Source organism: Melopsittacus undulatus, chromosome 8 (genome assembly GCF_012275295.1).
Source record: "Melopsittacus undulatus isolate bMelUnd1 chromosome 8, bMelUnd1.mat.Z, whole genome shotgun sequence".
Lineage (NCBI taxonomy): Eukaryota > Metazoa > Chordata > Aves > Psittaciformes > Psittaculidae > Melopsittacus > Melopsittacus undulatus.
The window spans coordinates 36,383,745-36,395,940 of NC_047534.1; the positions used below are offsets into that span (position 1 = coordinate 36,383,745).

Genomic DNA, 12,196 nt, shown 5'->3' on the forward strand with positions numbered 1-12,196 from the left:
CAGTGTATTCCACTGTCCAGGCAGGATTTGGCCAAGCACACATGAAGCATTAAATGAATAGTCAATGTTCAATCCATGCCAGCAGGTAGCTACTTTGTGCACTGCCTGATGCCACACTGGTCCTTTACCAAGCATGGCCAGTGCCCTTACTTAGCACTTGCACAGTAATACTGAACCTGTTAAGTGCTAATAAAGATTCTCTGTGGATGAGAAGTGTTGTGCAAGAGCTGGGTAACCACATTCACTATCCTTGTGCACCCTGTAACCACAACCTGCCTTCGCTAAACCCTACCTGGAAATGTTACCGTTGCCCACTGCATGGTGCCTCAGTATATGAATAGTCTGGGGGAGGAATGCTTTGCCTCCTGGTGCAGAGATAAAAGCTTGTTGCAAAGTCTGGCTAAAAGGTGAAACTCCCACAGATTCCCTCCTATTTTCTAGGCCATGAATGATGGCAAGGTAGTACCAGGCTCTGTGTGCTGCGAACAAACAGCTTTTACGTGAACATCTTGTTCTTTGCCTGCTTTCTAACTGAGCCGCCCCTCTCCTCCTCTCTCTGGCCAGCACACTGCTATTTACAGAAACTGCCCATCTCTCTTCAACTGTTTATTCGCTTTGTATCAACCTGTTTGAACAACATGCTACAGCTCTCTTGTGGGGCCAGGGAGGGAGAAAGTACTTCCAGGCTGCCAGGAATCTGCCTTTCTTCTTTGTCACAAGATCTCCTGTTAGGGAATGGAGGGCTGAAAGGAGAAGCAGCTTGCTGGATACAGAATAATCCTCATGTGACTCATTCCTGTTCTGCGAAGCACACATGGGCAGGCAACAGCCTCAAAACAAACTTAGAGGGACTCAGTGTGCTCCTCCACAAAGGAAGATGGCCTGGACAGCTTTCATTTCACTCCTTTCTGGGACTAAATGAGGCTGAGAGCCAGCAGAAAAATGCCTGCAGATAAAATCCTGTCTATGCCAGACCAAGCACTCAGCTAGCTGCAATCACCCAGCCTTTAACTTCATTACACTCAATTGGCTTGGCTAAGGTGAAATCCAAACGGTCTTAAGAAGAGGCACTCACACAGGAAGAGCACTTGCTTAATTGAAGGGTGGGCACACAGCAATGTAAATGAAGATCTGTTCTCTATGCTCTCTCCTCACCTTGTGACCCCTTATTACCCTGACACCACCCAGCAGCACCCTGCATGACCCCACTAATGTCCCTCATGTGTGGCTTGATCTCACCATTTCCCCAGGGAAAAAGAACACAGAAGGCAGTGTTAGTGCTTCTTATGAGTAGAACTTTTTCCTCCCTGTTTTTCTCTCTGTTTAAAGTAGTGCTGAGCAAACAGCAGGGACATTTTGTTCTTTAAATAACCAGTTGCTCTCAGCTTGCTTGCAGCCCTTCCACATCCAAAGTACACATCTGTGCTGCAGGACTACTGGCTACTAATGAGATTGTGAATATATGGCAAAAAATTAATTTGGTGAAACATGAATGTTGGCAAAACACAGTTAATGGAGTAGACTGTAAAAGCTGCTATTTGCATGGCACAGGGAGAGTTTAGCTGCATCCCAGAGAATCACATCTGTTTGTGCCCTCATGGGGTTATAACTCGCCAACACAGTACATGATTTCAACTACTTGACTGTAATGATCACAGCTTCTGCGGTAGCCAACACACCAAATATCCTAGTGCTGTCCACATGGCTCCTCAAACCACCCAGTGCTGTAGGAGACCTGGCAATTTCAGAAGCAAATTCTGGACCAAGAAATATTTGCTTATTGAATGGGTGAATAACTTCCAATAATACATACAATTTGGGACTATTACAATCTGCTCATGGGCAATCTGCAAATGGAAAATTAAAAGAATGAATCTAGTAAGTAAATCATCAGGAAATATTTGCCTCTGAATTAAACCCTGTTTGGCTTCATCCAAGCATCTAACTGAGCTTTCTCCTACTGAAGCTAATCCTTAATAAATCAAACGTTACAAACAACTAAAAAAAGCCCCTAGGAGAAGTTCAGGGAATCTTTCTTGGCAAATGCAGAATGAATAAAAATGCGTAAGTGTTTTCTTCCCTAGTTAAAAAAGCTTGGCCCAAGCCCTCTGCTGCTCATGAGGCAAAAGTCCCTTTCTTCAGATCATACAAACAGCGTGAATTGGGAGAGCATTACACTCAGGAGATATGAGCAGGAGCACTTATTTCCTCTCCAACAAAGCAATTAAGCTTTAGGCTTTCAAAATGAAACACCAAAGACGTCCGGTCCAAACCATGAAACTTTCAAACTTCAGCAAGAACATTGGCTAATCCCCACCACAGACTCTTTTGGCATCATGTGCTATAGTCACATCCATGCTTTGGCCTGCAAACGAACAAACTGGTAAGTCCCATTCTCCTCACATTACCTAAGATCTAGTTTGGCCAGACCTTTGCTCCTTTGCTTCTTTGCTTCCAGACCTAACCTTAAGCCTGGTTTCCAGACTTTTTTCTTCCCATGTGAAAAACAAGAAGAAAAATTGGAAGGAAGAAAACCCAACCCTGGGGATGTTTTCTACTCTATTTCATTTCCAGATAATTACAGACTAGGGCACAGCTGGTTGGGACACATTTATGCAGTGACAGCATCCAAACCATCTCGACCAGTGCCCAGCAATTTGCATTTCACTCATATAACCAAATCCATTGTTTCAGTCAAGGAGCACCAACATCCTTGTAAGCTGACCTCTGTGGCGCTACCTCCACTGGGCAAGCCTCCATCTCCAAGCACATTTCATAGCCACTTCTCCACATCTAGGCATTGCTCCAATAAGCCAACCATAAATACGTGAGGGCAGGGTGCAGCATCCATAGCCCACAAGGATAGTCAATGTATTAACCAGCTCTTGCAGGGAAGGTGACCGCAGTTGGCTGCGCCCCCAGCAGCAAGATATTTTCAGCTGCTGCTTGAGTGGGAAAGCCAGCCAGTTGGTTTGAAACCACCTCAAATAGAGGTTTCCACCAGGGAGTTTTAAGGCAGGGAGGCAAAGCTGAAGTGCTTTTAACTGCCTAGACAATGTGTGTGTGTGGCAGGGCCGGGGGGGAGGCTGAGAAAGGAGGGAAATGCACTGCTCAGACACTCTTCTTGGAGCTGTTTAACAGAATTAAACAGAAAATACACAATGCTTACAAATATTGCTGCGTTTTTATTAAGGATTTTTAGTAGAAAGAGCTTGCTGATGCTAAGAGAGCTTTTATAAACTAATTATAAAGCACTTCTAATGCCTGTATTACTCATGCTTGCTTGCTTGCTTTTTCCTCCACTCAATCCTCTCTGCTTCCCAGTCTTTTTCTCTATTCTCCCTAACTCACTCTGCTGCTGGCTCTCCAAACAAGTCTGCATGGCACAATAAAGGCAAATAAGACTCAGCTGCTGTAATTATGAGAAGACCTCCACCTTTTCAGTCCTTTTCTGTTGTGAAATAGCTAATCTACTCCCTGGCTGTTGAGCTGTGTTCCACCAGCACAGACCTCCCAGTTACCCACTCAGGCACTGGTGAGCTCCAGAAATGCTATGACCCACCTGAGAAGCAGCATCAGAAAGCCTACAGCTCCTCTTCTGAGGCACACAACTCAGCACAAAGCAATTTCTGGACTCATACTGCTCCATAATCAACAAATCTATTGCCCCTCAGCCCCAGGTCCTAAGAGATGCTGATTTCTTCTCCACTGTAATATGCTTCAATGTTGTTACACGGATGTTAGCTTAGGATGGAGAGAAATACAAACGATACATTTTTTATATGTTCACAGGCATAATGTGAGTCCTCCCAATACATAAACTTGTGCAAGCCTCGTTTCAAAGCCCAAGGAGGGCTGGCTCTCCAAACCACGCTCTGACCTAGCTGGCAGCTTTCTCTGTCTCTTCTTACAGCTATAATTTGAAGTGAGTGAGGGCTCACATTCAGCTAAGCCCAGTTTCCAGTGCTTGCGAGGGCCAGAGAGAGTCACAAGGCTCTAACCTGAACTTCCCCAGTGTTTAATTTGGAGCTATTATTCATAGGCATTTTCCATGGGGCTCATGGATGCACCTGGCAAACAGTAATGATGGGGATGCTCACGAGACTGAGGGAGGTAGGAGGGCAGAAAGGAGCAGTGCCTGGCCTAAGGTCAGGCGGGAAGTTTGCAGCACAGCCAAGAACAGGAGCCAGCCTTGATTAGACAGGTTATATTATACTGGAAGAGGCTGGCCTAGACAGACAGTGAGACAAATAGATACTGACTGTGTGCCAAACACCCTAAATTTGGGAATGCCCAGTGTTGACCTGAGTCTTCAAGACCCCAGGTCTGCTTGAACCATGTGTTACTGTGTCTTGAACAGGAAGGGAAACTGCAGTTCGAGGGAAATTGAGCAGGTGTTAATATTCTGCAGATAGCTGGAAGATGGCATGGGAGCCTGCTTAGCCACAACAGCAGCTAGCAAATACAACTGTTCCCCTTCAAAGAGTGGTAGGTGGTTTGTTTCTCTGAGATTGTTATAAAAAGCATGAGGGGTTATTTTAAACATCCTCCAAGAAAAGGCTGTTTCTTAGAAATCAAATAGCAGCTGCAGGATAGAGATGGTGAAGAAGCAGTGAACCAGCAGCTCTGTGCTTGTTTTGCAATCAAGGAGCGGCTAGAATTAATGTCCATTCCATGCTAGCTGCCTTAGTCAATTTTTCTGTGTCACCACCCATCTTCATGCTCTTTCATATGCCACCTTCAAACCAAATCCTTATTTCATGGGTAGTTATGTCGTGAAAGACAAGAAAGGTTTTCTGTAATGTTTACACAAACCTGAGCCGCTGCAGGACATACCCTTCAGAGGTTAAACCGCTGCAGAAGCTACTGGGGACTTCTGGGTGATTTTTTAAATAGCCATGATAGCAGAGGCAAGCACCACTGTTGCCTGATGAAGCAAGAGCAATGAAGTTTGATCTTAGCTGCCAGCCCTTAATCAGAGTAATTAATTATAAATACAGCAGATGAATTGGATTCTCCTTTGACTTGACTGGTTTTACACATGTGTAACTCATCATTTTAAGGGCAATCACTCCTAATTTATCCTGGAGTGAGAAGAGAATCTGTCCTCATAGACACAGATCCTCATATAGTTGTGTCTACAGACCTAAAAAAACTTGTGTCATATCTAACTTCAGCCAACTAAACATCCTCTGCCCTCAGTGGAAGCAAATTCCTCACACCCAGCTTGGGATGGGATTAATTGTTCTTCTGCACTGATGACAGATGTAGTTTAAATCACTCCTGCTGACTGGACCTGGACTTTGGGAGGCTGAATATTGGAGAGGTGAACCTGGTCTCACTTGATAGCTTGTGGGGCCATTTTTACCAATGCTGATGGCAAAAGATGCTCACAGAGTAAGCAGAGCTTGCCCTTGTTCTGCCTTCATGGAAATAACTGCCCCTGGCAACAGCAGAGAGAAACAGGCAATCATTGCTCTGAATCTGAAGGGATTTCACTGGATACCAGTGACTAAAATGACCAAAATCCACTGGCAGCAGGGGAAGAACCAGGCCTGAGGGTGGGGGTGCACAGCTCCTTAGGATTTCTCGGAAGTTTGTTTCGAATTGGTTGCCTCCAATTACATCTTGTGTAATCACAGCATTGTGAGGTTTTGTAATCATTCCACTGTGTTTTGGAATATATACTTATCTCCTCAAAAATCTGGCCAGAATTTCTGAGAAATGAGAAAAATCCAGTCATACAGTAAAAAAAAAAAAAAAAAAGAACAAAACCCCAAAAAAATAAAAAGAAGAAAAAGGAAAAAAAGGGAGACAGGGAAGGAGAGAAAATAACCCTAACAGATTGGAAAAGTTCTTCAAAAATGCCTTGAAGACAAAAAATGGGAACTACAAATAGCCTCTATTTATACTCCTTGGGTTGTTTTCACCCCCGTACAGGCACCACTGAAGGGAAGAGTCTTTCAGCAGTTACAGATAACTGGAGGGGGGCAGCAATAAGGGTAGCCAACTGCGCCTGTAGCAAGTTCTAACTCAGGAGGGAATTTCAGCTCCTAGCATGCTTCATGCTGCTGCCCCCCCTGAGATGGGAGAGCAAAGGGTCCCCCATGCTTTGCCATTCGTCCTCGGGCTGCCTTCTTCAAGCTGTGTTGCCAGATCGCTGTGGAAAGGCGCGTTGGAGTAGGGAAGTGTTCTCATCTGGGGCATGTCTGGAAAACCGTTCATTACATAAGAAAACAAGATGTGCTAATGTGCACTTTAGGGGTTTTCTGCAGGCTGTTGTTCAGGAGGTACACATGGCTGTTTAATTTTATTCCTGTCTCCAAAACCATCTCTATAAATTCCTCTCCCTTCTATCTTTAGCTGCAGGGGTCTTTTGTTGCAAGATGTCTTTCTTACTCCTTAGGGGAAAAAGTCATGGCAAAACCAGGAATAAAATATATAAAGCATGTTAAGAATAAGCCCCTTTTCTGTGGCATTCTGCCTTCTGTCGCTGCTCTATGGGAACTGAAGCAACTCACAACCCTTTCATACCCCGAAATGCAGGACACTTGAGAAAATGCATTTGCACTTTTTTCCTTCTGCTACAATCCATCTGTGGGAAAAATTGGACTCCAGTCTCTATGTCATTTTACTGTCACCACTCACAGGCACTTGATCACCAACAGAAAGCAAAAAAAAATATAATAAAAGATAACAACCACAAGAGGAAATTTACTGCCAAAAGGCAGTAGAGTGGGCAGAAGGCAGGGGGCAAATGATCACTTTGCTGCTTTGCAGTGGGGGAAACAGCCTCCTATTGCCTGATGGGATCCGGTGCCCAACAGCTCAAGCAATAGATGGAGAACAGTTTGGGCCAGGCTGGCTGAAGGTCTAGGGACTGGCTGGCAGGTGCTGAAGAGGAACAGGGAATGCTCATATGCTCTGCTGTGCCAGACCTATGGAGAACACCCCTCCATGGAGCCATAGTGAGTTGCAATATCCCGTTGCACCTTGTATCACTCATGGCCTTAGACGTAACATGTGGTGAAGAACAAAAGAGCTGGTAATCACTGAGATCAGATAGGAGCTTTGCAGCTTGGCTTCCCACATATCACTCACTTGCACTGCATTTTTTCAGCACAAAATCAAAATAAACACCTCATTAAGTACCAATTGTATAAATGAGGTTGCAAGAACAGAGCCCAGACCAGCCCACCGTGCTCCTGGCTGTCTACATCCCTTGTTAATGATGGATGTCACTTCAGGACCAGCCCACCACAGGACGGCTTTCTGACCCCACAGTTTCTCAGACACAGCCTGTTCACAACCCAGCTCCTGCCTTAGCTGATGCACAAGTAAGCAAAGCTTTGCAGCCAAGCCTGGCCCGCAGCCTCTGCTATTTGGGCACTTCCACAACAACCCAACCATGCCAGCTTGTAATAAGAGCGGCTCCTGGGACAAACAGCACACAAAACCTGCCTGATCCCTCCTTGCATACATCTCCTATGCCCTTCTCCCCCCAAAATATGGGCATTTGCAGCTCAACAGCCACCTGAACCAAGCCTCACCAAAGGTGTGAGCACAATCAATGCGTGGATGAGGGCAAGCGCTGTGCCACATCACTCCTTGCTGCATGGTCACAGCAGCAGTGGCCTCCCACCCCGGTCTCAGAGGCAGCAGTATCTACCTGGGTGTGTGGGAAGAATCAGACACTTGCAGGGGCTGGTTGGTACCCTTGAGGTGAGCTCAGCCCTGCCCAGGACAGCGGGTCAGAGGGGCAGCCATGCCAAGACGGAAGAGGGAAACAGAGACAATGGAGCGGGCAGCTGCATGAGGCTGGTTGGTACCTTTTCTCCTTAATGTGCTCTAGAATGTTAAGGAACAGGGGGTGGGAGTGTCCCTGTTTCTTCCACAAACAAGGGCCTTGCCATTGCTTTGTTCAGGGATATTTTCTTTAAAGCAACCCTTTGTGTCACCCTCTCTCTCAGCCGTGGCAGTGTGTCTGCTTTGTCCTGCCAGCTCAGCCATGGAGTGTTTACAAGCCTCCCTCACCCTTCCAGGCTGTGGTTCAGCTCCATTGACACTGAAGGCAACAGACTCCTCTCTCGGCGTGTGATGAATCAATTACTTCCTCTGACACTCTATTACTATAGCCCTTACATCTCCAGATTGAAGATGAAAAAACAGGCTGGAAGGGGGACAGGGAAGGGGAGAGGTCTCCTGAGGTCTCCTTCAATTGAGTTGTTGGACATCTGAAGAAATCCCCATCTGCCATATTTAAAGCCACAGAAAGATGTTTTGCTCCCGAACTGCAGAAAAACTCAGAGGGTTTTCACAAAAGAAAACTGAAGAAATCAAATGGGTCAAAAAACTTGAACACGATGAAGTGAACAGAGATCAATGGTAAGTCAATCCCCTCTGCTGATGGAGATCCCAGACCTTGTTCCTCCTCATGATTATCAGCCAAACATCAGCATTACCAAAGGTACATCATGGGAGAACCAGGCGTTACACCTTCCCTTTTCACTGCAAAATAACAATGTAAGTGAAACCTCACACCAACGCTCACAAAAGAGGAAGGAAGCTGAGCACATGCCTCAAACTCTCGTGCTGCTGGAGGTGGGGGGGTCCTACTCCTTGCTGGACATCCGTCAACAACCCCAGCTCCAAGGGTTCCCTGGAGGTTTCTAATACATTGAGCACTTCCCATGCAAACACCCTGCACGTGGCACAGCATCAGTAGGCACGGGGCTGAGTGCAACAGCTCTCCCACCATCAGTGAGTGCCGACTGTCTCAGCAAAGGGGCCCCCCCTCAATGAACAGGGGTGCACCCTTCCTCACATCAATTGCAATGTCTTCCCTATCTCTGGAAGAAGTGACATGTGGGGCAGCCACAGCACACACACAGAGCAGCCATCCTGCCAGCTTTTGTGCCATTTGTAACAGGCACACTCACATCTCCATGTCTGACCCACTGCTACTTTAAAACCACCATCACTACTGGACTGTGATTGCTCAGCAACGCTGTATATAGCTCCCAAGAATTCCTTGGGATTCGGGGGTGGAAACCCAACAAAACCCCACAGGTTACTCACTCTTTCTAATGATCTACTCACTAAGCCAGCATAAGGCAGGCTTTCTATGGTGTATTTGAACTGCTATATCAAAGACAGTTGCTTAAAATACCCTAGCTGTGATTAGTGGACCATGACTGCTATTAACTCATAAGGAATTCCAGGATCACCAGACTGTGGTTTGCAACATATTATTACATTGCCATTCAATGGTGGTGTGCAGATGCTTGATTTAAAGAAAACGGAGAACCAAGTGTCAGACTTAAAACTAACCTCCCCCAGTTCTTCCATATGAGCTCTCTGCTGAGCTCTGGCCAAGAGCAACCAGAGATTTCTTCTGTTTTCAGTCTGCTCTTAGCAGTCTGTTCTTTTTATTTTGCATTCATATTTAATTGCAGAATTCACACCCAGCCAGAAAAGGCTGGGAACAAACTAGTCGTCATCTGCACTGCTCTGAACTGCTCCTGTGTGATGCTGCTACGCAGCAGCCTTTGGAGGGGAGTGTGCAATGCACTGCTGCTATCTAGACTGTTTTGTGCCTGCAGATAGCCAGGTGTTCTCTTCTTTATAAGGCAGAGAATTTAAAGTGATTTGCCAAAGCAGGACCAGTAAATCACTAACATGTAAGGGAGAGAACCCAAATCTCACAGCTCCCAGACCAGATATTGCTGGTGAGTCTGCCACTCCCCCATTACAGCCTGACAATAGGGATGATATCCATTAAAAAGGCTGTGTGTAGCTAAGGCAAACAGTTGCTCATTAAAAGCCTAAATCAGTTCCTATGGAAATCAAGGTAAAACCTCCTGCTGCCTTTGCTGGGCTTTGAGTCTGATCCTTAACGAGAAAAGGGTGGGTTTTTTTAACATCATTCTGGCACCTTCTAACTCCTGCAAGCAATGAACCTGTGACATGGAAGAGCACTCCTAAGCCCACTGTGTGATGCAAAAAAAGTGATCAAGACTCATAACTCCACAGGCATTTAGGCTTCTGAGACCCAGCTGTTTGGGATGAGTCTCTGTGAATGGTGTCATTGATCTCACCCAGTGAGCCAGAGAAGTATTGCTAAGACAGCCAAGGACCGTGGGCTCTTCGCTGACAGCAAGACCATCTTGTGGCTGTTCCACTGGAATTGCTCTACTAGTGTGTTATGGCATCTGCACTAAGCAGGGTCAGCAAAGGTGCAAGGGCCTTAGAGTAGGAGCGTGGCTTGCATTGCACACTCACAAAAGGCACATCCTTCTGGCCCTTTCAACTAGACCCTGAACCCAGTCAGTCACCAGAGCCAGCCCTCTGCTCGCTCCATCCCCAAGGGCTGCTGGGGACCCACGGGTCCTGATCCCTCCCTCACTGTCCAGAGAGGCTGAGTAAGAAGCTAGCAGGAAGAAGGGGGAGAGGTCTCTATCTTTAGTGCTATTGTTCCCAGTGTCACCAGCTGGCCCTTAGTTTGTCATAATTCCAACAGGAAACAAGGTGCAAAACCAGATCCGACTCCTACGCACCGGATGTTGGTGACCTGGCCCACAAGAGTGCCTTTGGGGCCATCACCTTCTGCAGAGCCTGGACCTTGTCTGCCCCTCCCAGGAGGGGCTCTGGGCACCATGAAGCACAACTGCAGAGCAAGAGGAGCTCTCTCAGCAATGTGGATGGACAGCAGAGAAGAGATGTGAAGACCCCCAAGTTGTTAACTCATGTGTTGGTCTAATGCCACCAAAGCTAACCCATTCACTGATGGTTCATTTTGGAAAATGACCTGGTCTTGACAGGAATTATGAACCATACAGCGGATGCTGCATGGAGTTAAAAAACAGTAGAAGCTCACTTGAAGACAAGCTGAGCTGCAGTGTCATGTTACCCAGACTGAATTATTTCCTGTACGTTAGAAATGTTACTTCTGGCTACCCATGCCACAAATGTATGAGCAAGCAAATGCCTTCCTTAACGACTCATCTTTGACTTCCTCTCTCTGCAAAGTTAAAGCTCCACTCCCCCAGCGTTGCAGGAGATGCAGTCACTTCCCCATGTATCCCAATAAAGAACCACAGAACCCCCCAAGCCAATACAAGTCTGTATTTCTCATTTCAAGCATTTTTGCAATCTCAAGATGAACTGCATTGTTTCTAAAATGTTTACTAATAAGCTAATTATGCATACTTTTCAAAGCATTTACTAATTAGATGTCCATAATTGCTGCTTTGTCTGCTCTTAACCTTTGCTGCCAGGAGGACAGCTTCTTGCAATATTATGCAAACAAGATATGCTCTTGTTTGAGGGAGCTGGTCAAGAGAACCAAGCTGAATACTGCAGCCACCAGCTGCCTGCCTGTGGGCACTGGGGCTGGCTGCTGCTCCCCCAGCTGCCTGAGCAAGGGACTTGGGCCAGTGCCTCTGCTGCTCTCTAGGAAGGATGCTTTGTTCTAGCGCCCAGCTTCCTGGAAGCACAGGAGATGGCCACAGTGCCATAAGAGGTCTTCACTGGCTAGCCAAGCCCATGTGCTTCATCCTTTGTACTGTGGCCTTGGAACACCAGTATGCTACTGCCAGCATTGCCTGGCAGGCAGTGCTTTGCAGGACTGGCACTGGAAGCATGGCGTATTCCCTTGCCAAACCTTGGTCCCCTCTGTCCTTCTGGCTGGAAGCAGGCACATCTCCTGCCATACCTGCCCAGTACCCAGCACGCAGCAGGATGCTGAACTTGGTTCAACTCTTAGCACCACTGTGGCACTTTCCAGGTCACAGTGACAACTGCATACATTTCCTCATTAAGGTGGCCCCAATTCCTGTTTCTGGAAACCCTTGGAGGATTTCGTGGAAACCCTTGGATGAAACACGAGGAGCCAAAGTCAGGAGGAAGAGCCTGACTGTGCAGCTCCGGGCTGTCTCCAGTTTGCTGGCTCCTGCCCATTTTAGAGCCCCGGTCCCCTGTCTCCAGGACCCTTTCCCAGCATTTGGCGTGTGCCACCAGAGGGGGCTGCGAGCCACGGATACGGTCCCCGAAATCCGCCCCAGGCAGGGATCCCACCATCGCTACCCAGTAGCGGCATGTGCAGGAAAGGGCTGCAGGAAAACCCGCTGGCACGGCCATGATCGGTCGGGCTTTCGTTAACAAATAACGTTCCCCTGGTGCAGATGTTATGACTCAG

General features: G+C 47.0%; 1 protein-coding gene across 4 annotated transcripts in view; it reads right to left on the bottom strand.

Annotated features, from left to right (window-relative positions):
- The window catches only part of NRP2 (neuropilin 2), an 89,413-nt gene that overhangs the window by 61,297 nt on the left and 15,920 nt on the right, over positions 1 to 12,196 (bottom strand). The gene's annotated exons all lie outside the window — the stretch shown is intronic.